The sequence below is a fragment of the Thamnophis sirtalis genome, unplaced genomic scaffold, assembly GCF_051295495.1.
Source record: "Thamnophis sirtalis isolate CommonGarterSnake01/CBP01778 unplaced genomic scaffold, rThaSir2_p1.2 scaffold_2, whole genome shotgun sequence".
Classification (NCBI taxonomy): Eukaryota; Metazoa; Chordata; class Lepidosauria; order Squamata; family Natricidae; genus Thamnophis; species Thamnophis sirtalis.
The window spans coordinates 63,829,098-63,854,385 of NW_028261382.1; the positions used below are offsets into that span (position 1 = coordinate 63,829,098).

General features: G+C 47.0%; 1 protein-coding gene across 7 annotated transcripts in view; it reads left to right on the forward strand.

Moving 5' to 3' along the window:
• Positions 1 to 2,093: 2,093 nt before the first annotated feature.
• RIMBP2 (RIMS binding protein 2) overlaps positions 2,094 to 25,288 on the forward strand; it is a 119,005-nt gene continuing 95,810 nt past the window's right edge. For all 7 annotated transcript variants that reach the window (XM_087705800.1, XM_087705803.1, XM_087705805.1 and 4 more), the window contains exons 1-2: positions 2,094 to 2,350; positions 21,413 to 21,557. The gene's annotated coding sequence lies outside the window, so the exon portion shown is untranslated. The remainder of the gene's footprint in view (positions 2,351 to 21,412; positions 21,558 to 25,288) is intronic.

Genomic DNA, 25,288 nt, shown 5'->3' on the forward strand with positions numbered 1-25,288 from the left:
GCTGAGAAAGTAAAATACCCTCCCTAGTTTCTTGGGCTGTAAAGGAGATGGCTAGAATGGTAGGTGAGAAAGACCTTGGGAGACAAGTAGAAGAGACGCTCCCTAGGGAATGATTATATAAGAGACAGCACAGCCCTCAGCTGTAAAACGGGTGGAGAAAGAGGCTCAGGGTTTCTTCCTATGTTATTGGTAAAGGTGACATTTGTGGCCATAAGTTGAAGACTACTCGTAATTTAATGATAGTAGGAGCAAGTGTCTACTGAAGGAATATTGTGACCTTATAGAAACGTCTGGTGGAACCACAGCCAAGAAATATGGAATGGCCCCAGAAGGAACTATTGTGGCTGCAGAGCCTACCCTCTATCCAACCCACTGGGACATCCACATCCATTTTATGGACAAGCTTGGTACGTAAGCTTTGGGAAGTACCTGCCATGGTCTCCTGTGTTGGAGAATGTCACTTGCAAAAGGCACGCAAGGACATGGCTGTAGAAAAGCCACATACTTGAAATAAGGACATGGGCTCTCACATTGATCGTCCAATCTTAAAAATAGCTGTGGCAGGCGTGCAAGAAAAGATCTGAAACATTTCTTTCTTTTTTTCTTCTGCTTCTTTTAAAATGGCTCATCTCACCTGGCCTGAGCCAAACATCATCAGACCTTGTTTTAGTAACAAATAACAGCTTAACAGAGTTGGAAGGGACCTTATCGGTCATCTAGTCCAATTCCCCACTCAAGCAGGAGTCCCTACACCATTTCTGACAAATGGCAGTCCAGTCTCTTCTTGAAGCTTCCAGTGATGAAGCTCCCACAACTTCTGAAGGCAACTTCTGTTCCATTGGTCGATTATTCTCACTGTCAGGAAATGTCTCCTTATTTCCAGGTGGCATCTCTCCTTGATAAGTTTCCATCCATTATTCCTTGTCTGGCTTTCAGGTGCTTTTGAAAATAGCCTGACCCCCCTCCCCTCTGTGGCAGCCCCTCAAATATTGGAAGACTGCTATCCTGTCTCCCCTGGTCCTTCTCTTCACTAGACCAGCCATGCCCAGTTCCTGCAACCGTTCATCATATGTGTTAGCCTCCAGTCCCCTCATCATCCTGGTTGCTCTTCTCTGCACTCTTTCTAAAGCCTCCACATCTTTTTTATAGCATGGTGGCCAAAACGATGCAGGATTCTATCTGTGGCCTTACTAAGGCTTTATAGAGTGGGATTAGTACCTCCCTTGATCTTGATTGTATTCCTCTCTTAATGCAATTTAGGATTGCATTAATACTGCCGTGTTCCCATTCCTATTTTTCTTTTCCCCTTCTCCTAAATGGGCTAAAAGGTTTGGTTTCCATCTTCAAGAGTTGTGTTCCATTTAGCACAGGAAGAGGTCTCTCTTTTCATCCTCCTCCTCCTCCTTCCAGTTGCTAGGCAGCTGCCTGATCACCCAGTGAGAAGAAGTTGCAAATTGGGAATGCAAGTTGATTGCAGTCTTCTTTTGTCCAAGGGCGGGGGGGGGGGAGAGGAGGGGAAAAGGAGGAGGTGAGGAGGAGGAGGACCCCTTGGTTGGAAGCATCTGGCTCACCCCTCTGAAATACCTTCCAGAGGATTCCTTGGAGCTGAGAAGGAAGGAGGATTTCAAAGGTAGCTTTATCCTTGGGCCCATCGGGGTCCTGAATGCCAGAGAGGACACCTACCATCCCATCCTTCAATCTCCTGGTAGGTTCTCCCCAAGACCTGTTGAAGTCCTCCTGGGCCAGCTTTGGGCAGGGAGGAAAACCCGAAGCCCTTTCCGTCCAGCTAGCTCTCCCCCCCCCCAACCCTCCTGGCCCACCTCCCCTTCCCCACGCTTCGTTTCCTTGCATTATGCTGTTGCTCTCTCGCGCTCTCTCTCTCTCCATCCATCCATCCACCCCACCCCGCCAGCAGGTGGTGGGAGAAGTCCCAGCCTGATGCTCGGGTGGAAGACAGTTTTCTCCGCCGAGCCCAGGAAAGCCATCTTGGTATGTGTCCAGGGCGTGCGTGCGTTTGAGTTCTCTGCACAGCACACGCGCGCGCCAAAGTGCTGCTGTGCCATAGGCTGTGGCGCCTGCTGCATGGCCAATGATGCGCCCTCCCTGCCTCCCCGCACAGAGTCCCAGGAGCCTCTGGACAGCTCACAGGCGCACGGGGGGCTGCTGGCTCTTCTGCTGCTGCTGCTGCTGCTTCTTCCTCCTCCTCCTCTTCCTCCTCCAGCCTCCTCTTCTCCTCTCTGCGGCCACCCAGGGCTCGTTCCTCTTGATTTTATTTTCCAATTGGTTATTTTCTCTTCCCCCTGTCTCTTCTCCACTCTGGTCTGCAAGGATAAAGGCTGCATTTCTGAAGGTAAGGCACCCGGTGATTGGTTTTATTTTACGTTTTTGCTGACCGGTCTGTTCCCATTTGACTCCTTCCTCCTAAAAATAGATTTATCTGCTTAACTGGCTTAAGAGGGTCACCCACCCTTTGCCTCCCTCCCTCCCTCTCTCTCTCTTTTTCTCTCTCTCTCTCCTGTCTCTCTCCCTTTCTCTCCCTCCCTCCTTCCCTTTCTTTCTCTCTCCCTCCTGCCCTCCCTTTCTCTCTCTCTCTCTCCTTCCCTCCCTTTCTCTCTCTGTCTTTCCTCTGTTTTTAATTTTCTCTTCCCTCTCTTAACCCCTTTTGGGGCTGACCAGCCACCACTGCAGGGGAGGCCATCCGGATAGCAGCCAAACTTTGGTATTCTGCTGGAATGTAGCTGTTGAGGGTGGGTGGGGGGCTTTGATGTCCTTCAAAAGCTTCCCAGATAAGGGGAGAGGAGCTTGGACCGTTGGAAGAAACGGCCTCTGGGTCTCTCTGAGGCCGGCAGCATAAGATATGCACCGGATTAAACCCTTTTGCTAGATTATTCCCCCCCCTCCCTTCTCTGGAGCTGCTCTGCCTTTGGCCATTTGCTCTCCTCTCTGTGCCCCTCTCCTGCCCACTCCCCATTGCTGTCCTCTCTTTGGGGTGATGCATCGGGAGGAGAAAGTACGTGCATCTTTTTTTTTTTTGAAAGGAAAAGAAAGGAAAAGTCTGTGTCATCTCTTCTCCCCCCCCCCACCCCCAATCCCGGATTTGATCTTGGCCTCTTCTGAAAGCTGATGTTGTGGAAGCTGCTTTGCAGCCGCAGTCTGGAGGTCTGCACCAAGGGGAAACTTTGTCATTCTGCTAATCAATATCTTTCTTCCCCCCCCCTCACCTCCCCCACCCCTCGATTCTCCAGTTTCATTTCCTTCCTCTTTGGTTTCATGGGATCCGTGGTTTTTCCAAACAGCCGTTGAGCCTTGAAATGCCTGCCCTCGTTATGCCTCTTTCCCTCTCTCCCTTTCTCTTCCTCTCTCTCTTTCTCCCTCTCTCTTTCTCTCTCCCTCTCCCTTTTTCTCTCCCTTTCGCTGTCCCTTCCCCTCCTTCTCTCCCTCTTTTCTTCCCCCTCTCTCTTTCTCCCTCTCTCTTTCTCTCTGCCTCTCCCTTTTTCTCTCTCCCTCTCCCTTCTCTCTCCCTTTCTCTCTCTCTCTCCATTCCCCCTCTCCTTCTCTCCCTCTTTTCTTCCCCCTCTCTCTTTCTCCCTCTCTCTTTCTTTCTCTGCCTCTCCCTTATTCTCTCTCCCCCCTCTCCCTTTCTCTTTCTCTGTCCCTCCTCTCTTTCTCTGCCTCTCCTCTTTCCCCTCTCTCTTTCTCCCTCTCTTTCTCTCTCTGCCTCTCCCTTATTCTCTCTCCCCCCTCTCCCTTTCTCTTTCTCTGTCCCCCTCTCTTTCTCTGCCTCTCTTCTTTCCCCTCTCTCTTTCTCCCTCTCTTTCTCTCTCTGCCTCTCCCTTTTTCTCTTTCCTTCTCTGCCCCTCTTTCTCCCTTCCCCGTCTCTCTTTCTCTTCCTCTCCTCTCTCCTTTTACCCCTTTCCCTCATTCTCTCTGTCCCTTTCCTTCCTTCCCTCTCCCTCTCTCTTTCCCCCTCTCTGTCTGTCTCTGAAATGTTTGGGATGAAATTCACCATGTTTTTTTTTTTCAAGTATCTCTTTGCTTTTTGCATCTTGGCTGCCTCTGGGTGGATGATGATGGGTGGTTGGGAGAAGGGGTTCGCCAAACCTCGCTTGGAGGAGGATGTGATGGAAAACTCTCTTGCATTTCAAAGTTATCCCTCCCTGGAGTTTGGCAAGCTGGTTCTGCAATGGGGAGGATTCATTGGTGTAGATATATCCTTTGGGGAGCTTCTGAATGTGTGCAAATGTGTACATATTTGTGTATGTGTACATGTACTGGTATGGTACATGTATACGTATAGGTATTGGTATAGTTGTTAAGGCACAAGGCTGGAAACCAGGTGTCCATGAGTTCTAGTCCTGCCATGAAAGCCAATTTGGTAAGTGGGCCAATCACCAGGAGATGGTGAGTTCTAGTGCTATCTTAGCCATGAAAGCAGGCTGGGTGACTATATATCAATCACCAGGAGACAGTGAGTTCTAGTCTCGCCTTTGGCATGAAAACTGACTGGGTGACTTTGAGCCAGTCCCCCCCTCTCTCTCAGCCCCCAACCCGGTTCTTAAGTGAATGACGCCTGATTTTGTGAATTCTTTGCCCTGGTTGTTAAGTGAATCACTTATCTGTAAGCGAATCGTGTGCTGTCATTAAGCAAATCCAGCTTCCCTCCTCCCCCCCCCCCCCGCCATGAGTTTGCTCATAGGAAGACAACTGGGAAGATCAAGCAAATGGCAGTCACGTGACTCTGCGATGCCCCAACGGTTGGTCGTACATTCTGGTTGCTAAGTGCCTGCATTTTGATCCCATGACCAGAGATGCTACAGTAGTTGTAAGTGTGAGGACCGGTTTCAAGTCACTTTTTCAATAACGTTGTAACATGAAATGGGCCACAGAACCTCTTCCTTTCAATGCCTTTTGAATTGTCAGCTGGCCAGAGTCCTTCCCTGAGATAACAATAGCACTTAGACTTATATACCGCTTCACAGTGCTTTACAGCCCTCTTTAAGCGGTTTACAGAGTTAGCCTCTGGTCCCCAACAATCTGGGTCCTCATTGTACCAACCCCTCTGGATGAGTCAATCTTGAACCGATCAGGATTGAACTACTGGCAATTGGCAGAATTAGTCTGCAATACTGCATTCTAAGCATTGTGCACTATGGAAGAAGGGAGGGAGGGAGGGAGGGAGGGAGGGAGGGAGGGAGGAAGGAAGGAAGGAAGGAAGGAAGGAAGGAAGGAAGGAAGGAAGGAAGGGCAATAGCCCTTAGACATATGTCACTTCACGGTGCTTTCCAGCTCTCTCTAAGCAGTTTACAGAATCAGCATATTGCCCCCAACAATCTGCATCCTCATTTGACCCATCTCAGAGGGATGGAAGGCTGAGTCAACCTTGAGCTGGTCAGGATTGAACTCCTGGCAGTTGGCAGAGTACGTCTGCAATGCTGCATTCTAACCATTGTGCACCATGGAAAGAAGAAAGGGGGGGGAGGGAAGGAAGGAAGGTAGGTAGGTAATCAGCATATTGCCCCTAACAATCTGGGTCCTCAGTTTACCCATCTCAGAAGGATGGAAGGCCGAGTCAACCTTGAGCCGATCAGAATTGAACTGCTGGCAGCCAGCAGAATTAGCCTGCAATACTGCATTCTAACCACTGTGCCACCACGGCTCATGAGCAGATACAGAAAAACAAACATACATACATACATACATACATACATACATACATACATACATACATACATACATACTACAGAAATAAATGTTAGATGTCAATTAATCTGGGACCTTCTATTCCTTACCCCCTCTTTTTTGGGGGGGTGGGGGAAACAAGACTCATCCTGCATAGCTTCGCATTGCCTGCTGTTGTTAAAACTCATCATTCCATCTTAATGTTTTTGTAACCCCATCAAGCAGTCCCCGAGAAGTGAAGTGCTGGAATCAATAAGCTAAGACAATCGCTAAGTAGCAGCAACCCAGAGGAGAGTCTCTCCCTTCCAAAGGCATCCCTGAGATAAAAGCCGTAAGCTATCCGGTCTACCTAATAAATAAACATGTGGGCATCTTAATAAAATTGCTTTCACCGCAGCCCTGCAAGAGCCACGCGGGGCTTCTTCAGACGTGCACGAACAATCGTGGCTTGCTTGCTTGTCCATCAGGGAAAGGCGGCTGAGCGAAGGAGAGGAGGAGAGCTGGGAATTTTAAGTGGGAGGTAGACCATCTCAGCCCTGTTTTGGCATCTTGGGGTCTTCTCGGTCTTCAGAGCCTTGGACATAGGAGTTAAGCAGACCCTCACCCAGTTAGGATTGGAATGAAAGACCACCAGGAAACTTGTAAAAGGTCAAAAAAAAGGTGTGGGGGGGAAACGTGCTAAAAGCAAGCAGCGGGATTCTCTTTCCATCCCGTTGCCAAGGAAACCCTATGCATCCATGAAGTTAGCTTGATGTGAAGCAGACTTTACTTTGTATAGCCTAAGCCTAAAATAGGCCTAACAGATTTATTTATTTATTTTTAAAAAAGAAATTTGCTGTTGTTGTTCAGTCACTAAGCCACGTTTTTGCGAACCTCATGGACCCCAATAGCACGCCATGTCTCCAGTGGTGGGATGCTGCCGGTTTAACAACCAGTTTGGTGATTGCGCGCAGCACACATGTGCACAGTTTTAAGAAAATGTAACCGTATTTTTCGGAGTATAAAACGCACCTTTCTCCCCTCCCCCCCAAAATAGGGTGAAAATCTGGATGCATCTTATACACCGAATGCAGCATTTTTGGCCTCCCAAAGGCCCACCCCATTCACAAAAACAGATGTGCAGAGGATGTGCCTGCAAAGTACTCCTGGGGAGGACAAAAAACAAGCAAAAAATGGGCCATTTTCCCTCCCCCAGCCCCCAGGAGCACTCTACAAGCCTCCTAAAGCATATGCATGCCCTGGGGTTTTTTTTGGTTTTTTTTGTTTGCAAAAAATGGGCTTGTTTTTGCGAAAAACAAGCTGTTTTTTGCTCAGTTTTGCTTCCCACCCAAGTCCCCAGGAGCACTCTATAAGCCTCCCAAAGCCTATGCATGTCCTGTTTTTTTGCAAAACCATGGGCCTGTTTTCATGAAAAACAGACTGTTTTTTGCTCATTTTTGCCCCCCAGCCCTCAGGAGCACTTTGCAGGCCTCTCGAACTCTCTGCATCTCCGTTTTTCACAAAAAAAACAAGGGGTGCAAAGGGTTTGGGAGGCCAGCAGAGTGCAAAAACGTTTTTTTAAAATTCACCTCTTCAAAATCTTGGTGCGTCTTATACTCCGGTGTGTCTTATAGTTGGAAAAATATGGTGCCTTCTGTGTTACTGCTGGGGGGGTGGGGGGAACAGCTGAGTCAAGGTGAATCAGTCGAGAAGATATAGGTCAGTAAAGCGCAGGGGCAGGTGGATGAGCCCACCTGATCGTTTGAGCGAACCAGTTCGCACGCACCGGTCCGGACTGGTAGAATCCCACCCCTGCATGACTCTTGTCCTCCACTATCTCCTGGAGTTTGTCCAAATCCACGTTCATTGTGTTGACCCTATTTAACCATCTCCTCCTCTGCCCGTCCCCTTCTCCTTTGGCCTTCTTTCTTTCCCAATGTCGGGGTCTTTTCTCCAAGGAGAAAAGTTTCTTCTCCTTAGGTGGCCAAAGCATTTGAGCTTCAGCTTCAGGATCTGTCCTTCTAAAGAACAGAGTTCACTTCCTGTAGGAGGGTCTGGTTTGCTCTCTTTGCAGTCCGAGGGACTCTCAGATCTACCCCTCTCAGTTCCCTCAAAAAATAGGTGGAATGGGCCTTTTCAGTAATGGCCCTCATATTCTGCAGATCTTGTCCTATGGAATGCTTGAATCCATGTGTAGAAGAGTAGTGGGCTTCTTAGGGAGGGGAACTGTTGAAGCTGAGTGTTGTGGCCCACCAGCAGAGCTGGTGGCAGACTCAGACAGTGAGGAGGTTGGGGAGGAACATGGGCCAGTCCTAGAGTCTGGGGAAAGCTCTGACAAGGGCTCTGCATCGGAGGCAGAGATAGGCCCAGGGCCGTCCAACAGTTATCAACTGCCTTTGGAGTTGGAGATCAGTGGGGCAGAAGAACAGCTGGAGCCTGTTCCCTTTGTGCGCATGCACAGAGTTGCCAACTAAGGAACAAGGGCCAACTCAGGAGTAAAGCCACAGGTGGCTGGTGAATGGCCCCACCCATAGGGAATAAAGAGGAGTGAAAGGGGAGTGGAGTTTGCAGGAGTTCAATCCATTAGGGTGAAGATCTCTTCCTGACGTCTTGCCAAGTAATTGCTGCTACAGCCTGGCGTTTGAAAGATATCGGCCTGGCAGCTATCCAAGCCAGATAAAGGTCTGTAGTTGGGAAATCTCACGAGAGACTGTTTGCCAGGACTTTGCTGGAGAGGAATTCCCTTTAATCTAATTAAAGGAGGTTTTATCAGGACGAGGAGTCTTATTCATGATCTTGGGAAGCCTAGGTCAGAACGCTGAGAACATTCCTTGGTCTTCTAAGATCTCCTAATCCAGAACCAAGCACTGGAGATAGGACTTGACCCATCTAATTATTATTATTTTTAAAAGGACCAGCTTTTTGGTGAGAGTCTCCAGAAGCAGAAATGCAGGTTAGAAGCTCTGAAAAGGGCATTTGAACAACAAAATAGAATGGGCATCAAAGCAATAAAAATAGGATGCAGGAATCGAACAGCTAATAATTTGCTGCTCTTTTGTGACTTCTTGAAGTGGGGGGAAGAAAAGAAAGACCGTGGATGGCTTCCAGAAGCTGAATTTCTACTTAGTTGGCCAAGGTTTTCTGGGGTTGGGAGCAACATTTGTTGTTGTTGTTGTTGTTGTTGTTGTTGTTTTGAAATGTGGGGAAACAAAAGAGGAATTGGCATCGCAAACCAGGTGGCCAGACGATCCTTTTATTCACCTGTAGTTCCTAAAGGGATGGACTGCAGCTTTGCTGGACAGCCAAGAGAAGCCTGTGGTGAGTTGCCATGCCTTCTGTTGGGCCAGGCTGCCCGATTAAAATCCTTTGGCTGGAGACGGTGGCTGGGATCCAGTTGACTTGGGACTATGATCCAAGTGGAAAGTTGATAGGAAACACAAGAGCCGGTATAGTGAACCTGGCTAAGGCCATCTAGGAGCTTTCAGGGTTGCTACTATGTTTGTTGACCTGAGCAAGAAGAACCTGGTGAACTTGGCTTATAGAATAGAATAGAATAGAAAGAATAGAATAGAATAGAATAGAATAGAATAGAATAGAATAGAGAGAATAGAATAGAAGGTGAGGACAGGACAGGATAGGATAAGAAATCAGAATAGATAGAATGTAGAGTCGAGTCGCGTCGAGTAGAATAGAATAGAATAGAATAGAATAGAATAGAATAGAATAGAATAGAAGGACAGCACAGCACAGGACGGGATAGGATAGGATAGGATAAGAAATCAGAATAGATAGAATGTAGAGTAGAATAGAATAGAATAGAATAGAATAAATAGAATAGAATAGAAGGACAGGACAGGACAGGACAGGGTAGGATAGGATAGGATAGGATAGGAAATCAGAATAGATGGAATGTAGAGTAGAGTAGAGTAGAATAGAATAGAATAGAATAGAATAGAATAGAATAGAATAGAATAGAATAGAATAGAATAGAATAGAATAGAAGGACATGACAGGATAGGATAAGAAATCAGAATAGATAGAATGTAGAGTAGAGTAGAAAAGAATAGAATAGAATGTGTGATTGGACACACAAGGAATTTGTCTTTGGTGCATATGCTCTCAGTGTACATAAAAAGAAAAGATACATTCATCACGAATCATAAGGTGCAACACTTAATGAGCGTCATAGGGTACAAAGAAGAAATCAAATCACACTAGTAAGCAATCAATATAAACCGTTATGATACAAGCAACAAAGTTATAGTCATACAATCATAAGTGGGAGGAGATGGGTGATAGGAATGATGAGAAGACTAATAGTAATGCAGCCTTAGTGAATAGTTTGACAGTGTTGGGGGAATTATTTGCTTAGCAGAGTGATGGCATTTGGGAAATAAACTGTCTTTGTGTCTACTTGTTCTGGGGTGCAGTGCTCTATAGCGTCATTGTGAGGGTAGGAGTTGAAACAATTTATGTCCAGAATGTGAGGGGTCTGTAGATACTTTCCCAGCCCTCTTTTTGACTCATGCAGTGTGCAGGTCCTCAATGGAAGGCAGGTTGGTAGCCATTGTTCTTTCTGCAGTTCTGATTCTTCTCTGAAGTCTGTGTCTGTCTTGTTGGGTTGCAGAGCCAAACCAGACAGTTAAGGAGGTGCAGATGACAGACTCAAGATAAGGCAAACTTTCCCTCTGCCTATTGGCCATTGTGGAGCTCTGCAAACACATGAAACAAGAGCTGGGATACAGCTAGTCCTCGACTTACAGCAGTTCATTTAGTGACCGTTCAAAGTTACAAGGACGCTGAAAAAAATGTTTGACAGCACCATTTTTCACAGCTGCGACTGTGAAAAATGGTGCTACATGGTCGCACGATCAAAATTCAGATGCTTGGCAGCTGGTTCATATTTATGATGGTTGCAGTGTTCCCCAGGAACCGGTGATCTCCTTTTGCACCCTTCTGACAGGCAAAGAAGGGACGTGGTAGCTCAGTGGCTAAGACGCTGAGCTTGCCAATCAGAAAGGTTGGTAGTTCGGAGGTTTGAATCACTAGCGCCATGTAATGGAGTGAGCTCCCATGACTTGTCCCAGCTTTTGCCAACCTAGCAGTTCAAAAGCATGACAAAAATGCAAGTAGAAAAATAGGAACCACCTTTGGTGGGAAGGGAACAACGTTCTGTGCGCCTTCGGCATTGAGTCATGCCGACCACATGACCATGGAGACATTTTTGGACAGTGCTGCCTCTTTGGCTTTGAAACGGAGATGAGCACCGCCCCCTAGAGTCGGGAACGTCTAGCACAGATGTGCGGAGGAAAATTTTACCTTTACGACAAGCTAAGTCAAATGGGGAAGCCTGATTCACTTAACAACTGGGTTACTGACTTATCAACTTCAGCAATCGACTTAACCACCCTGGCAAGAAAACGGGGCAAAAAACACACTTCCCAAATGTCTCACTTAACGAGAAAAATTTTGGGCTCCGTTGGGGTCATAAGTCAAGGACTACCTGTACAATACGGGCAAGCTAAGGACATCTGAGGTATAGAAAGCTCATATTTACGAACAGACTCCTATTACTAAAAATGGATATATGGTCTTCTCCTTCCTTGAGCCACGAACTGCTGAATCTGTACCAACTTTTTATGAACTTCTCCAGCCGGGTGTTTTGAAGGCGCAAACCTCTTTTCAGCAGTTTGTGAAAACATTGCTCGGCCGTGGGGGTTGGAGGATGGAGAATGCCAGCCACCATTTTTAGAAATTGTTTCTAAGTAGGGGGGTTCCACTGTACATAGACACTGGAGTCGAAGAGCGAGTTAGGAAGGGGACTTGATTGAAGTGTCACAGAGACCTAGCCTGCAATCTTTGTTTTCGAGGACCAGACAAAGCTGAGCGAAATGAAACCAGCACAATTGTTGAGAGGAGAGGAGAAGGGAAGGGAAGGGAAGAGGGAAAGGGAAGAATGAAGAGAAATAGAATAAGAATGAAGAGAAGAGAAAAGAGGAGGGGAAGGGAAGAGAAGTGTGAATAGAAAGAGAATAAGAAAGAGGAGAAGAGAAGAGAAAAATAAAGATCCTCTTTATTGTCATTTTTTACTGTGAACACACTGGCACACATTAAAAATGAAATTCTATTGCCCACTCTCAAAAGTGTGTGTGTGTGTGTGTGTGTGTGTGTGTGTGTACTCTGTAAACTGTTTAGAGAGGGCTCTAAAGCACTGTGAAGAGGTATATAAATCTAAGGGCTATTACTCTTCCTCCCTCCCTTCCTTCCCTCCTCCCTCTTTTTCCTTCCTTCCTTTCTTTCCTTCCTTTCATCCAGCCAGCCAGCCATGGCATGCAGTGGCTAGAAGGCAGGCTAACTCTGCCACTGCCAGCAGTTTGATTTTCACCGGCTCAAGGTTGACTCAGCTTTCTGTTCTTCCGAGGTGGGTAAAATGAGGACCCAGATTGTTGGGGGCAAGCGGCAGACTCTGTAAACCGCTTAGAGAGGGCTGTAAGGGACTGTGAAGTGGTATATAAATCTAAGTGCTATTGCTATGAGAAAAAGTCTTTGGTTTTGGCAAACACCTGCAGAAGTATCCTTGGCTCCCATGGGTCGTCTTCTTCATGGTCTGGAGCCTTCATTTCAATTCACCCTACCCTCCCCCCTGGTTCTTTGGCAAGCTGAGAAGTGATAATAGTTGCAACAGCGTAAGTGTGCTTTGAACTTGACACAGTGCTTATATGCCAATGTCCTGGATAGAAGGAAGTGAATTACTTTGCCAGGACCATCACTGTTAGTTTGGCACATTTGATTCAATGTACAACAACATGCCTCCTTGTTATTGACAAATTAATGCTGCATCTGTCTTAAAAGCTCCAGGAACCTTCTAATTCTCTAGCAGGCACGTAAGAACTTAATGCATCCCCCCCTCCATATATTTGGTTTTTTTCCAGAGTTGCTATGACATCCATGAAGAAGCTTGCTGGGTTTATTCAAATGGGTGTCTCCCCCCCCCTTTTTTTTTCTTTCTTTTTTGGTCTGCCAAACTCTCTTATCTCCATGCATTCAAGGTACTCTAAGCTCTCTAATCCATTATGAGTAGATTCCCCCATTTCCCGACCTTAAAAGAGAGAGAGAGAGAAAGAAAGTGGATGGGGAAAATAATTGAATGTGATGTGAAATATAGAAACAATTGCCTTCTTTGAAAATTGGCTTTTAATGACTTTTCTTTTGGTTCTTAATAGGAAGGTTTCTTTGCTGGAGGGGGAAGTATTGTTGGCCTATGGAAAATGGGAAGAAATGTGATTGGGGCTAAACACGGAATAACCATTTATTAGTAGACAAAATAAGGCTTCTTCTGCCCTTTAGAATCATTATATTTGGCCTTTAGTCTTCTAAATCTTCTAAATAAGGGAGAGGGTGGCCCATTTATTTCCTACGGATTCTGTGGGGCTTCAGACCATCTTTAAATGTCTATGGAGATTCTCAATCCTCCAGATCAGGGTTGTCCCAAAGGTGCTTTTTTTTTTTCAAGAGGCAACGGGGCTTTCTGGTTTTTCTTTGAAGACGTTTCACTTCTCATCCAAGAAGCTTCTTTAGCTCTGACTGGATGGTGGGGAAAGGAAGGATTTACTCCTTGCAGAGAGCTGGTCATTTGCATCCTTTTAGAGGGTCGTTGAGGCCGCCTTGGAGATTTATCTGAGTCCTCAAGGTCACCTGAGTGGTGCAAATGGTTCCTGTAGTCTGCAATTTTCCCTCTGGAAATCCATTCCTCCTCCCACACAATTCAGAGGGTCTTCATCCCAAATTGGATCACTAAAAGTCTGTAGAGATTCTCAGTCGTCCAGGTCCTGGTTGTCTCAAAGGTGCTTTTTCAAGAGGCAGCTGGACTTTCTTGTCTTTTCTTTGAAGACGTTTCGCTTCTCATCCAAGAAGCTTCTTTAGCCCTGACTTGGATGGTGGGAAATGGAAGGATTGATACTTCTTGCAGACAGCTGCTCATTTGCATGGGTTTGCGTACAATGCAATGAGCCAGTGGTGGGTTACGACCAGTACGCCCCAGTACAGGTACCGTTCCACCTGCCTGCCCACCCTCCTTACCGATATTTGAAGTTTTTGGGGCTTCCGCGCACATGCACGGAGTGTACGGCGCCTGCGCAATGCTCCGCCAAGCAACTGGAGCATCGCAGAGGCGTCGCAGTGTGTTGCAGGAAGTAAGTACGCATGTGCATGCTGCACGGGTTCATCTGGTGGGCGCCCAGCCCCGTTGCACTGATTGCACCGGGATCCGGAACCTACCACTGCAGTGAGCCATATATAGATCCCTTCCCTTCCTTGTTCCCAGATTGTTGGGGGCAATATGCTGACTCTCTGTAAACCGCTTAGAGAGGCCTGAAAGGCCTATGAAGCGGTATATAAGTCTACTGCTATTGCTATTGCTATTGCTATTGCTATTGCTATTTCTCCTTCCTTCCTTCCTTCCTTCCCCTCCCTTCCTCACTCCCTCTTTCCCCTTGCTTCCTTCCCCTTCTTCCTCCCTCTTTTTCCTTGCTTCCTTCCCCTTCCTCATCCCTCTTTCTCCTTCCTTCTCCTTCCTCCCTCTTTCTCCTTCCTTTCTTCCCCTCCCTCCATCTTTCTCCATCCTTGCCTCCCTCCCCTCCTCATCCTCTATTCCTTCCTTCCTCTCCCTCCCTCCCTCTTTTTCCTTCCCTCCTTCCCCTTTCCCCTCCTCTTTCTCCTTGCTTCCTTCCCCTTCCTCATCCCTCTTTCTCCTTCCTTCTCCTTCCTCCCTCTTTCTCCTTCCTTCTCCTTCCTCCCTCTTTCTCCTTCCTTCACCTGCCTCCTCCCTCTTTCTCCTTCCTTTCTTCCCTTCCCTCCATCTTTCTCCTTCCTTGCCTCTCTCCCTTCCTCATCCTCTATTCCTTCCTTCCTCTTCCTCCCTCCCTCTTTTTCCTTCCCTCCTTCCCCTTCCTCTTTCTCCTTCCTGCCCCTCCCTCCCTCCCTCTTTCTCCTTCCTTCTCCTCCCTCTCTCCCTCTTTCTCCTTCTTTGCCTCCCTCCTTCCCTTCTTCATCTATTCCTTCTTTCCTTCCTCTCCCTCCCCCTCCCTCTTTTTCCTTTCTTCCTTCCTTCCTTCTTTCCTTCCTTCCTTCCTTCCTTCTTTCCTTCCTTCCTTCCTTCCTTCCTTCCCTCTTCCTGTGTTCTAATCTTCTTTGCTCCCAACATGGCATTCCTTGCATTCTTCCACCCATTATCCTCAATTGTGGTTTGGTTTGACATTACAAGAATGCAAAGAGACTCAATTTGAGATTGTTCAGGACGCAGAAGGTGGCGGTGCCTTGCTTTTAATCCCCCACTGCATTGGGCTGAAATATAACCCCCCGTCCCCTTGGGGGAATTGCTGTTGATAATTGGGAGTGGGAAGACCAACGGCGTCATTTGTCTTCAGACCTGCTAGATAGAACTTCCCCTAGAGAATCCACAACACGGCATGACACAAATTGAAAAATGCTCTCCTTCTCCCAGCCCCTGCACAAAAGCGTGGACGATGCTCAGGGATCTTTTTGAGATGCTGTACAAGTCAGAACCAGCTCTGCCGTGAAGTGATGTGACTTGAATGATTTCGAGCATTCCTGGAGGTGCTAAAAGAAATGAATGAGTCTCTTAAGGTGAATGGACATCGTAGCCTTTCCATTAGCCTAGCATGATTGAACATAAATCTCAACATGAACTCCGGAAAGAGTGCAGAGAAGAGCAACCAAGACAATGAGGGGACTGGAGGCTAAAACATAGGAAGAACGGTTACAGGAACTGGGCATGGCTAGACTAGTGAAGAGAAGGACCAAGGGAGACAGGAGAGCAGTCTTCCAATATCTCAGGGGCTCCTACAAAAAAGAGGCGGGGGTGTTCAAAGCATCTGAGGGCAGGACAAGAAGCAATGAATGGAAACTAATCAAGGAGAGAAGCAACTTAGAACTAAGGAGAAATTTCCTGACAGTGAGAGCAATTAATAGTGGAATGACTTGCCTCCAGAAGTTGTGGGTGCTCCAACCCAGGAGGTTTGGAAGAAAAGATTGGACAATCATTTGTCTGGAATGGCACAGGGTCACCTACTTGGGCAGGGAATTGTCTAGGACAGCGGTCACCAACTGGTGGTCCGTGAGAAAATTTTGGTGGTCCACAGAAAAAATAATGGCATTTTTTATATTGCACTCAATCAGGGGTCCTCAAACTACGGCTCCTGGGACGGATACGTGCAATGAACGTTTGTGTTGCTGGAGAGACTCTCCCCCTTTGGGGTCTTTTTGTGTGGGTCGGGGGGGAGGGGCAGAAGTTCAGACTTGGGGTCAGTTTCAGCTTCCTGGTGTGGGGCTTTGGGCGAAGGCTGGAGGGAAGCGCCACTGGTGGTAAAGAGCCGGAGGGCCTCGTTCCAGTGGGACTGCATCATGGCCTGGAACTGGCTGACCATCTTAGCCCGCCGAGCCTCCAGGCGCCGTTACCTGGCTTTGCCTCTGCTTGGAAAGCCTATGCTCCTAGTCCTCAGTGAGGTGCTTCTGCCCCATGTCCTGTAGTACACTGATTCCTTCTTGTCCTTTATTCTCAATGTCAACCTATTCATTTCTGCACAGTCTAATATCTTCTTTTTTACCTCACCTTCCAATGGGATTTTGTCTGCTTTCCAGTTTTGTGCAAATACAATTCTAGCTGCTGTTATTATTTGTACAATCAAATATGAATCTTCTTTACTGTATTTCTCTGGTAGAATACTCAATAAAAATATCTCTGGCTTAAACTCCACGGGTTGATGTATCATTATCTCTAACCATGTTTGTATTTTAACCCAATAGCTTTTTGCATCCCTATACGTCCACCACATATGATATAATACATTCCTGGCAATTGGTGACATTTCCAACATTTAGCTGTTTTATCCTTAAACATCCTTCCTGATCTTTCAGGTGTCATGTGCCATCTATAAAACATTTTATATAAGTTCTCTTTATATGCAGTTTTCTTCAGGGGTGGGTTCCTGCTAGTTCTAACCTCTTCTATAGAATGGTTCCACAAATCTACCATGCTGCCCGTCCGCACATCATCAAGATGAAGAGCCAGAGAAGGAATTCCTGGAGTTGAAGTCCACAAGTCTTAAAGCTGTCAAGTTTGAACGCCCCTGGGGTTTTTTTTTCCTAAAGGGTTAGGGGTACAAGGGTCTTGTAACTTGACAGCTTTAAGCCTTGCGAACTTCAAATGCCAGAGTTTCTGAGCCAACATTTTGGTTGCTAAGCAAGAGCGTTGTTAAGTGAGTTTCACCACATTTTACAAGTTGGCCATGCCTACCCAGTCACATGATTGCCAAGCCACTCCCACTCAGTCACATGGCTGGCAAGCCACTGCCACCCAGTCACATGGCTGGCAAGCCACTCCCACAAAGCAGGCTACACCTACAGAAGAAGAGATTCTAAAAAAATTTGAAACCCACCACTGATTCTCTTTATACGCAGAGCCATTTCTGAGGACATGCGAGGCATTGCCCTGTCAGCTCCAGCGCATATGTGCGTGCTGGCCAGCTGATTCTTGGTCTTGGTCTTCAGCTGTTTTTTGCCCTCAGGAAAACTTCCCGAATTTTTGGTTTGCGTGTTGGGCCATTTTTCGCCTTCCCCAGGCTCCTAGAAAGCCTCTGGAGCCTGGGGAGGGCGAAAAACGGACATACCTGGCCTGAACAAAACAAAACAAATTATAGATTACTGTTAATTTTAATTTTAATTCTTTTAAAAAAATGTCATGGTCAATTTTAATTGGGTTTGGGTTATCCTATTTAATTTCTTTTTAACTTTTGTATTATGTGTTTCTTTTAATGTTGTACGCCGCCCTGAGTCCTTGGGAGATGGGCTGCATATAAATCGAATAAACCTAACCTAAACCATACCGGGCCCACCGAAAGTCGGGAAATGGGCCGTTTCCAGCCTCCAGAGGGCCTCCAGTTGGGTGGAGGAGGCCGTTTTCGCCCTCCCCAGGCTCCAAGAAAGCTGTGAACTTTCAGGGGGCATTGGCACCTGAGGCGGAAAAGTTTCACCACCCCTGCTATAGGGCATTGCACACCAGAACAACTAGACGCAAGAACAAGTTTTTTCCAAGAACCCCATCACTCTGTTTAACAACTAATTCCCACAACACTGCCAAATACTTGCATTACTTTGATTCTTCTCATCCTTCCTAATATCTTTCTCTCCCCACTTAATGACTATAACTATGTTGCTTGTATCTTTGCAATTTATATTGTTTTGTTTCCTAGTATAATTCGATTGCTTATTAGTAACCCATGACTGTCACTAAATGTTATACCTTATGATTCTTGATGAATGTATTCTATTTTATTTTTCTTTATGTACACTGAGAGCCCATGCACCAAAGACAAATTCCTTGTGTGTCCAATCACACTTGGCCAATAAAGAATTCTCTTCTCTTCTCTTCTCCTCTCCACTCCACTCCACTCCACTCCACTCCCCACCTCACTCCATATTCTATTCTATTCTATTCTATTCTAATCTTAACCCTATTCTATTCTGTTCTATCATAATCCTAATTCTATTCTATCCTATCCTGTCCTAATCTTGTTCTATCCTAATCCAATTCCTAATCCTAATCCTATTCTATTCCATTCCATTCTATTCCATTCTACCTCCTTTTCTTTACCTCCGATACAAATGAAAAAGGAGCCCGTTCCTTGTTGCGGAAGCTGTAAGTTTGCCTCTGAATCTTTCAGTAGGGCTAAACAGATCGCAGGGTTTAAATTTCAGTCTTTATTCAGAAGTGGGGAGGAGAGCTACCAGGGTTTCCGTACAATGGCGCCCTTGGAAAAATAGAATTGTTTCGGGTCGGCCACTGGTGTTCCATGCAGCAGCTGGTTCCATGCTTTTCTCTCTTGTAGTTCGGATTGATCATTTTTAATCAGTTTTTTGAAGATGGGCTGGTGAGCTGCAAATGTAGGTATTATTGGGTGGCAAGCCTTGGCTTTGTGGGTTGTCAGAATAGTTAGCATCAGGGAGAACGTTCTTGTGTTTTTGTACACTGTGGTTTTGATGGGTTCCTGCAAACAGTTTCATGTTCTTCAGCGTGGAGATATTTCCTCCAGTTTGTCTCGGAAACTGACAACCCGATAGCTTCCTAAAAAGACCATTTTGTTTGGAGAAATCAAAAAACAGACCTGGGTACGCAAATGCGTAATTATTTTTCTTTCATTGAGCGAGGAAGGTTGAAAACCCAGGCTTGCTGTTCTGGGATTGCAGGCAAGGGAATATAAATATCAAACGTGCAAAAGATTTGCAGCCGAGCGAGACGAAAGCCAAAACCAGCCTGAAACAGGAATAGCAATTGGATCCCAGCCTGGATGGTTAAGGATGGCCGACTCTTCAAACGCTTGGCTAAAGTTAGCTCCTGATGCCCTGAAGGCTGTGAAGTCCATGCCAAGATGTGCATGGTTGGCCCCTGGCACAGCTTCCGCAGCTAACAGAATAGGAATAAGCAGACTGGGACGGGACCTTAGAGGTCTTCTAATCCAGTGTTTCCCAACCTTGGCAACTTGAAGATGTCCGGACTTCAACTCCCAGAATTCCCCAGCCAGCGAATGCTGGCTGGGGGATTCTGGGAGTTGAAGTCCAGACATCTTCAAGTTGCCAAGGTTGGGAAACACTGTTCTAATCCATCCCTCTGCTGAAGCGGGAGACCCTACCCTCCGTGCAGTGGTGGGTTTCAACATTTTTAGAACCTCTTCTGTAGGTGTGGCCTGCTTTGTGGGAGTGGCTTGCCAACCATGTGGCCGAGTGGGAGTGGCTTGGCAGTCATGTGACCAGGTGGGCATGGCCAACCTGTAAAGTGTGATGAAACTCACTTAACAACGCTCTTGCTTAGCAACCAAAATGTTGGCTCAGAAACTCTGGCATTTGAAGCACGCAAGTCTTAAAGTTGTCAAGTTACAAGACCCTTGCACCCCTAACCCTTTAGAAAAAACACCCCAGGGGTGTTCAAACTTGACAGCTTTAAGACTTGTGGACTTCAACTTCCAGAATTCCTCCTCTCGCTCTTCATCTTGATGATGTGTGGACGGGCGGGGGGAAGCTGGAACCAGTTCTAAACAGCACGGTAGATTTGTGGAACCTCTTCTGCAGAAGAGGTTAGAACTGGCAGGAAGCTACCCCTGCCTCCGTGCCAAAAAGGTTGTGCGGAAACATCGTCCACATTCGCGCGCTTGTGGGGCCGCGCTCCGAAAAAGCTGAACTTCCGGGTTCTAGCATGCACACGCAGTCCGGTTTTTGGCACCGCCATGCGTGCAAAGGAATCACACTCTGGAAAAGTCAAACTTCTGGGTTCTAGCACGCATGCACAGGTCGGTTTTCAGCACTGCCCTGCAGGCGAAGGGATCACTCTCCGGAAAAGCTGAACTTCCAGGTTCTAGCGAGCGTGCATTTCCAATGATCAGCTGGCCGGGGTGCATGCAGACACTGGTTTTCGGCACTGCTGCGTGCACGAAGGGCAGCTGATTTATGCTTGCGCATGTGCACCAGAAACCTGGAAGATAAACAGGCAAGGCCATGCATGTCAGTGGTTCGAATCTCTAGCGCCACGTAACGGAGTGAGCTCCCATTACTTGTCCCAGATTCTGCCAACCTAGCAGTAAGCACATAAAAAGCACATGACCTCATGTGCCACTTTGAGCACGCATGCCATAGGTTTGCCATTATGGCCTTACACCATTCTGGAATTTGGCTTTCTGGTTTCTTCTTTAAAACCTCCAGTGATGGAGCATCCACAACTTCTGGAGGCAAGATATTCTGCTGGCTAATGGGTCTCACAGTGGGTTCCTTGGTACTGTCTGAGCTTAGCTATTTCCTTGCAGATCCTTCCTTCTAGCAGTGATGATGTTACCTAGTTAGGTGATGAAACGTCTGCAAGAAATCCACTAAGCTCTGAGAGCACAGTTCAACTCTGAGCTACCAATATTACCTACTGTTAGAATACAGGCTTTTTATGAGTCTCCATTCCTCATCAAGGAAGGTGGCTCAGTGGCTAAGACACTGAGCTTGTCGATCAGAAAAGTCGGCAGTTCAATGGTTCAAATCCCTAGCGCCACGTAACGGAGTGAGCTCCCGTTACTTGTCCCAGATTCTGCCAACCTAGCAGTTCGAAAGAACGTTAAAAAATGCAAGTTGAAAAATAGGAACCACCTTTGGTGCGAAGGTAACAGCGTTCTGTGTGCCTTCGGGGTTGAGTCATGCAGGCCACATGACCACGGAGACGTCTTCGGACAGCGCTGGCTCTTCGGCTTTGAAACAGAGATGAGCAACGCCCCCTAGAGCTGGAAATGACTAGCACATACAGTATGTGCGAGCGGAACCTTTACCTTTACCTTAATCCTCATCAGTTGCTTTTTTCTATCTTTTGCCCCAGGATAAGGAATTTGAGATACTTTTGAACTACAGTGTCAAAGGCCACTGAGAATTGGAATAGAATAGAATAGCAGAGTTGGAAGGGATCTTGGAGGTCTTCTAGTCCAACCCCCTGCCTAGGCAGGAAACCCTATACCGTTTCGGACAAGTGGTTATCCAACATCTTCTTAAAATCTTCCAGTGTAGGAGCATTCACAACTTCTGGAGGCAAGTTGTTCCACTGATTAATTGATTTTTTGTTGTTCCCTGTTCTTGCCATTTTCATCCTTGGAAAAAAAAAATTGCCAAAATTGTTGCAAAAAGAGTACAAACAATGACCATTTCTCGTTTTCAGGTTGGAAATGAGTTGCCATTCAGACAACCTGCAGCGACACAGAAAGCATTGGAGCGAATCCTTTTTTTAAGAAGAGAGGGAATCACAGGTGTTTCGGTCTGATGTCATCAGCCTAAACCGAGAGAATCACCGTTGCAGAGCTTTGGTAAGTCATCCACATTTGGTATTCATTTGGCATTCGGTTTGTTGGTTTGTTTGTTTCCTGACTTCCTTGATGATCCTGGAGAGAAAAGAAAAAAAGACAATATAGGATATGAGGACTCTGTGTGATTACACCTTTCTTTCTTCCTTCTTTTCCTGTCGGTTTCTATCGTGTTTGGATTCCTTGTGTTGGATTTTGGACATGCCAAATAGGAAGTTTGCATCTTTACATTCCTCCCTCCCTCCCTCCCTCTTTCTCTCTCTCTCTCAGTGCTGAAATGCATTTTTGGTTTATTGTTCAGTATGGATTAATGGCACAAGTAATGAGCAGCATCAGCATAACTGGAAGTCCACATTCTTTCTGTAGCAATAGCAATATATACCGCTTCACCGTGCTTTCCAGCCCACTCTAAGCAGTTTACAGAGTCAGCCTCTTGCCCCCAATAATCTGAGTCCCCGTTTTACCAACCTTGGAAAGCTGAGTCAACCTTGAGCTAATGAAAATCGAGCTCCTGGAGTGAGCAGTGAGTTAGCTTGCAGTACTGCATTCTAAACACCGTTTACTATGGAAGGAAGGAAAGAAGGGAGGAAGGAAGGAAGGAAGGAAGGAAGGAAGGAAGGAAGGAAGGAAGGAAAGGAAAGGAAAGGAAAGGAAAAAGAATAGCAATAGTACAAACATATACCCCTTAACAGTGCTTTGGTTTACAGAATCAGCCTCTTGCCCCCAACAATCTGTATCCTCATTTTACCGACCTTGGAAGGCTGGATGGTTGAATCAGCATTGAGCCGGTCAGAATCGCACTCCTGGAGTGAGCAGTGAGTTAGCCTGCAAGTACTGAATTCTAAACACTGTGTACCATGGAAGGAAAGAAGGAAGGGAGGGAGGAAGGACGGAAGGAAAGACTGACAATAGCAAAAGCACTTAGATGTATATGCCGCTTCACAGTGCTTTCCAGCTCTCTCTAAGCGGTTTGCAGAGTCAGCCTATTGCAAACCCCAACAATCTGGGTCCTCATTTTACCCACCTCGGAAGGACGGAAGGCTGAGTCCACCTTGAGCCACTCAGAATCGAGCTGCCGAACTTCAGCCAGCAGTCAGCAGAAGTAGCCTGTGCCACCACGACTCATACCTCTTTGTGCACTTCGGAATTTGTGGTTTAAGTCAGAATTCCCCAACCTTTCCAGCTATGTGGACTGGCAGGGGTGGGCTGGTGGGTGGAGAGAAGAATTGATGGTCTCATGCGAGCGGCTGACATGCACGTAACTCCATTTGCACAAGTAGTGTGCACACACACACCTGCCACTCATGATAATGGAGCACGCACGCAGATGCTCGCCCACTGCTCACACCAGTGGGGATGTGCATAAGTGCACCCACTCTCTCGCTGTTTCCCAATCATCCAGGTCATGGTTGTCCCAAAGGTGCTTTTTCAACAGACAACTGGACTTTCTGTTCCTGGATGACTGAGAAACTCTACAGACTTTTAGCTATACAATTTGGGATGAAGACCCTTGGAATGGTGTAGGAATAAGGAATGGATTTCCAGAGGAAAAATTGCAGACTACAGGAACCATTTTTACCACTCAGGTGACCCTGAGACACAGACAAACCTCCAAATGGCCTTAATGACTCTCTAAAAGGATACAAATGACCAGCAAGGGATATAAATCCTTCCATTCCCCACCATCCAGTCAGAGCTGAAGAAACTTCTTGGATGAGAAGAGAAACGTCTTCAAAGAAAAAACCAGAAAGTCCAGTTGCCTCCTGAAAAAGCACCTTTGGGAAAACCTTTGGGATGACTGAGAATCTCTACAGACTTTTACCTATACAATTTGGGATGAAGACCTTTTGAATGGTCTGGGAGAAGGAATGGATTTCCAGAGGGGAAAAACTGCAGACTGCAAGAACCATTTGCACCACTCAGGTGACCCTGAGGACACAGACAAACCTCCAAGCGGCCTCAATGACCCTCTAAAAGGATGCAAGTGACCAGCCTTCTGCAAGGAATATAAATCCTTCCATTCCCCACCATCCAGTCAGAGCTGAAGAAGCTTCTGGGATGAGAAGCGAAATGTCTTCAAAAGAAAAAACAAGAAAGTCCAGCTGCCTCCTGAAAACAAAGCATCTTTGGGACAACCATGAACCTGGATGGCTGAGAATATCTAAAGTTTCTTCACCCTCATCCTCATCCTACACCCCAGCTACAGATCTCCGCCGCTGCTGCTGAACAGCTGTGTTTGTGCGTGCAAAGGGACACTGCCAAACCGTCACTGCCAGCAGGCCTCTCCTTTATCCTTGGCCATTAAGCATGCAGCCTGCGAAGGAGACAGGTTCGCTGGCTTTCTTACCTGGCCGTTACTAGGCAACTGTAGAATTTGCCGCGTTGGGTGACAGCTGTTGGGTACATGCACGGAAGCCTAAATGGAAGGGGAATAGCCGGGTTGGGGCGGGGAGGGGAGAGGATTGCAATCGATATCAATAAAAAGATTGGGAAGCCAGGAGGCAAATGTCACTTCGCTGGGAGTGCCTGGACGCAGCTCCCGAGCCTTTGGTGCGTCCGTGTGTCATTTTGTTAAATATTTTTTAAATTAATTCATTTATTTCCCGCCTTTGTTATTTTCCAAATGGCTCGAGGCAGCTGGACCGGGGGTGAAATCCAGCAGGTTCTGACAGGTTCTGGAGAACCGGTAGCTGAAATTTTGAGTAATTCAGAGAACCAGCAAATACCACCTCTGGCTGGCTCCAGACTGGGGTGGGAATGGGGATTTTGCAGTATCCTTTCCCTGGAATGGGAAGGGAATGGGGATTTTGCAGTATCCTTCCCCCAGGAGTGGGGAGGGAATGGGGATTTTGCAGTATCCTTCCCCCAGGAGTGGGGATGGAATGGGGATTTTACAGTATCCTTCCCCCAGGAGTGGGGAGGGAATGGGGATTTTGCAGTATCCTTTCCCTGGAATGGGAAGGGAATGGGGATTTTGCAGTATCCTTCCCCCAGGAGTGGGGAGGGAATGGGGATTTTGCAGTATCCTTCCCCCAGGAGTGGGGAGGGAATGGGGATTTTGCAGTATCCTTCCCCCAGGAGTGGGGATGGAATGGGGATTTTACAGTATCCTTCCCCCAGGAGTGGGGATGGAATGGGGATTTTACAGTATCCTTCCCCCAGGAGTGGGGAGGGAATGGGGATTTTACAGTATCCTTCCCCCAGGAGTGGGGATGGAATGGGGATTTTACAGTATCCTTCCCCCAGGAGTGGGGATGGAATGGGGATTTTACAGTATCCTTCCCCCAGGAGTGGGGAGGGAATGGGGATTTTGCAGTATCCTTTCCCTGGAATGGGAAGGGAATGGGGATTTTGCAGTATCCTTCCCCCAGGAGTGGGGAGGGAATGGGGATTTTGCAGTATCCTTCCCCCAGGATTGGGGAGGGAATGGGGATTTTGCAGTATCCTTCCCCCAGGAGTGGGGAGGGAATGGGGATTTTGCAGTATCCTTCCCCCAGGAGTGGGGATGGAATGGGGATTTTACAGTATCCTTCCCCCAGGAGTGGGGATGGAATGGGGATTTTACAGTATCCTTCCCCCAGGAGTGGGGAGGGAATGGGGATTTTACAGTATCCTTCCCCCAGGAGTGGGGATGGAATGGGGATTTTACAGTATCCTTCCCCCAGGAGTGGGGATGGAATGGGGATTTTACAGTATCCTTCCCCCAGGAGTGGGGATGGAATGGGGATTTTACA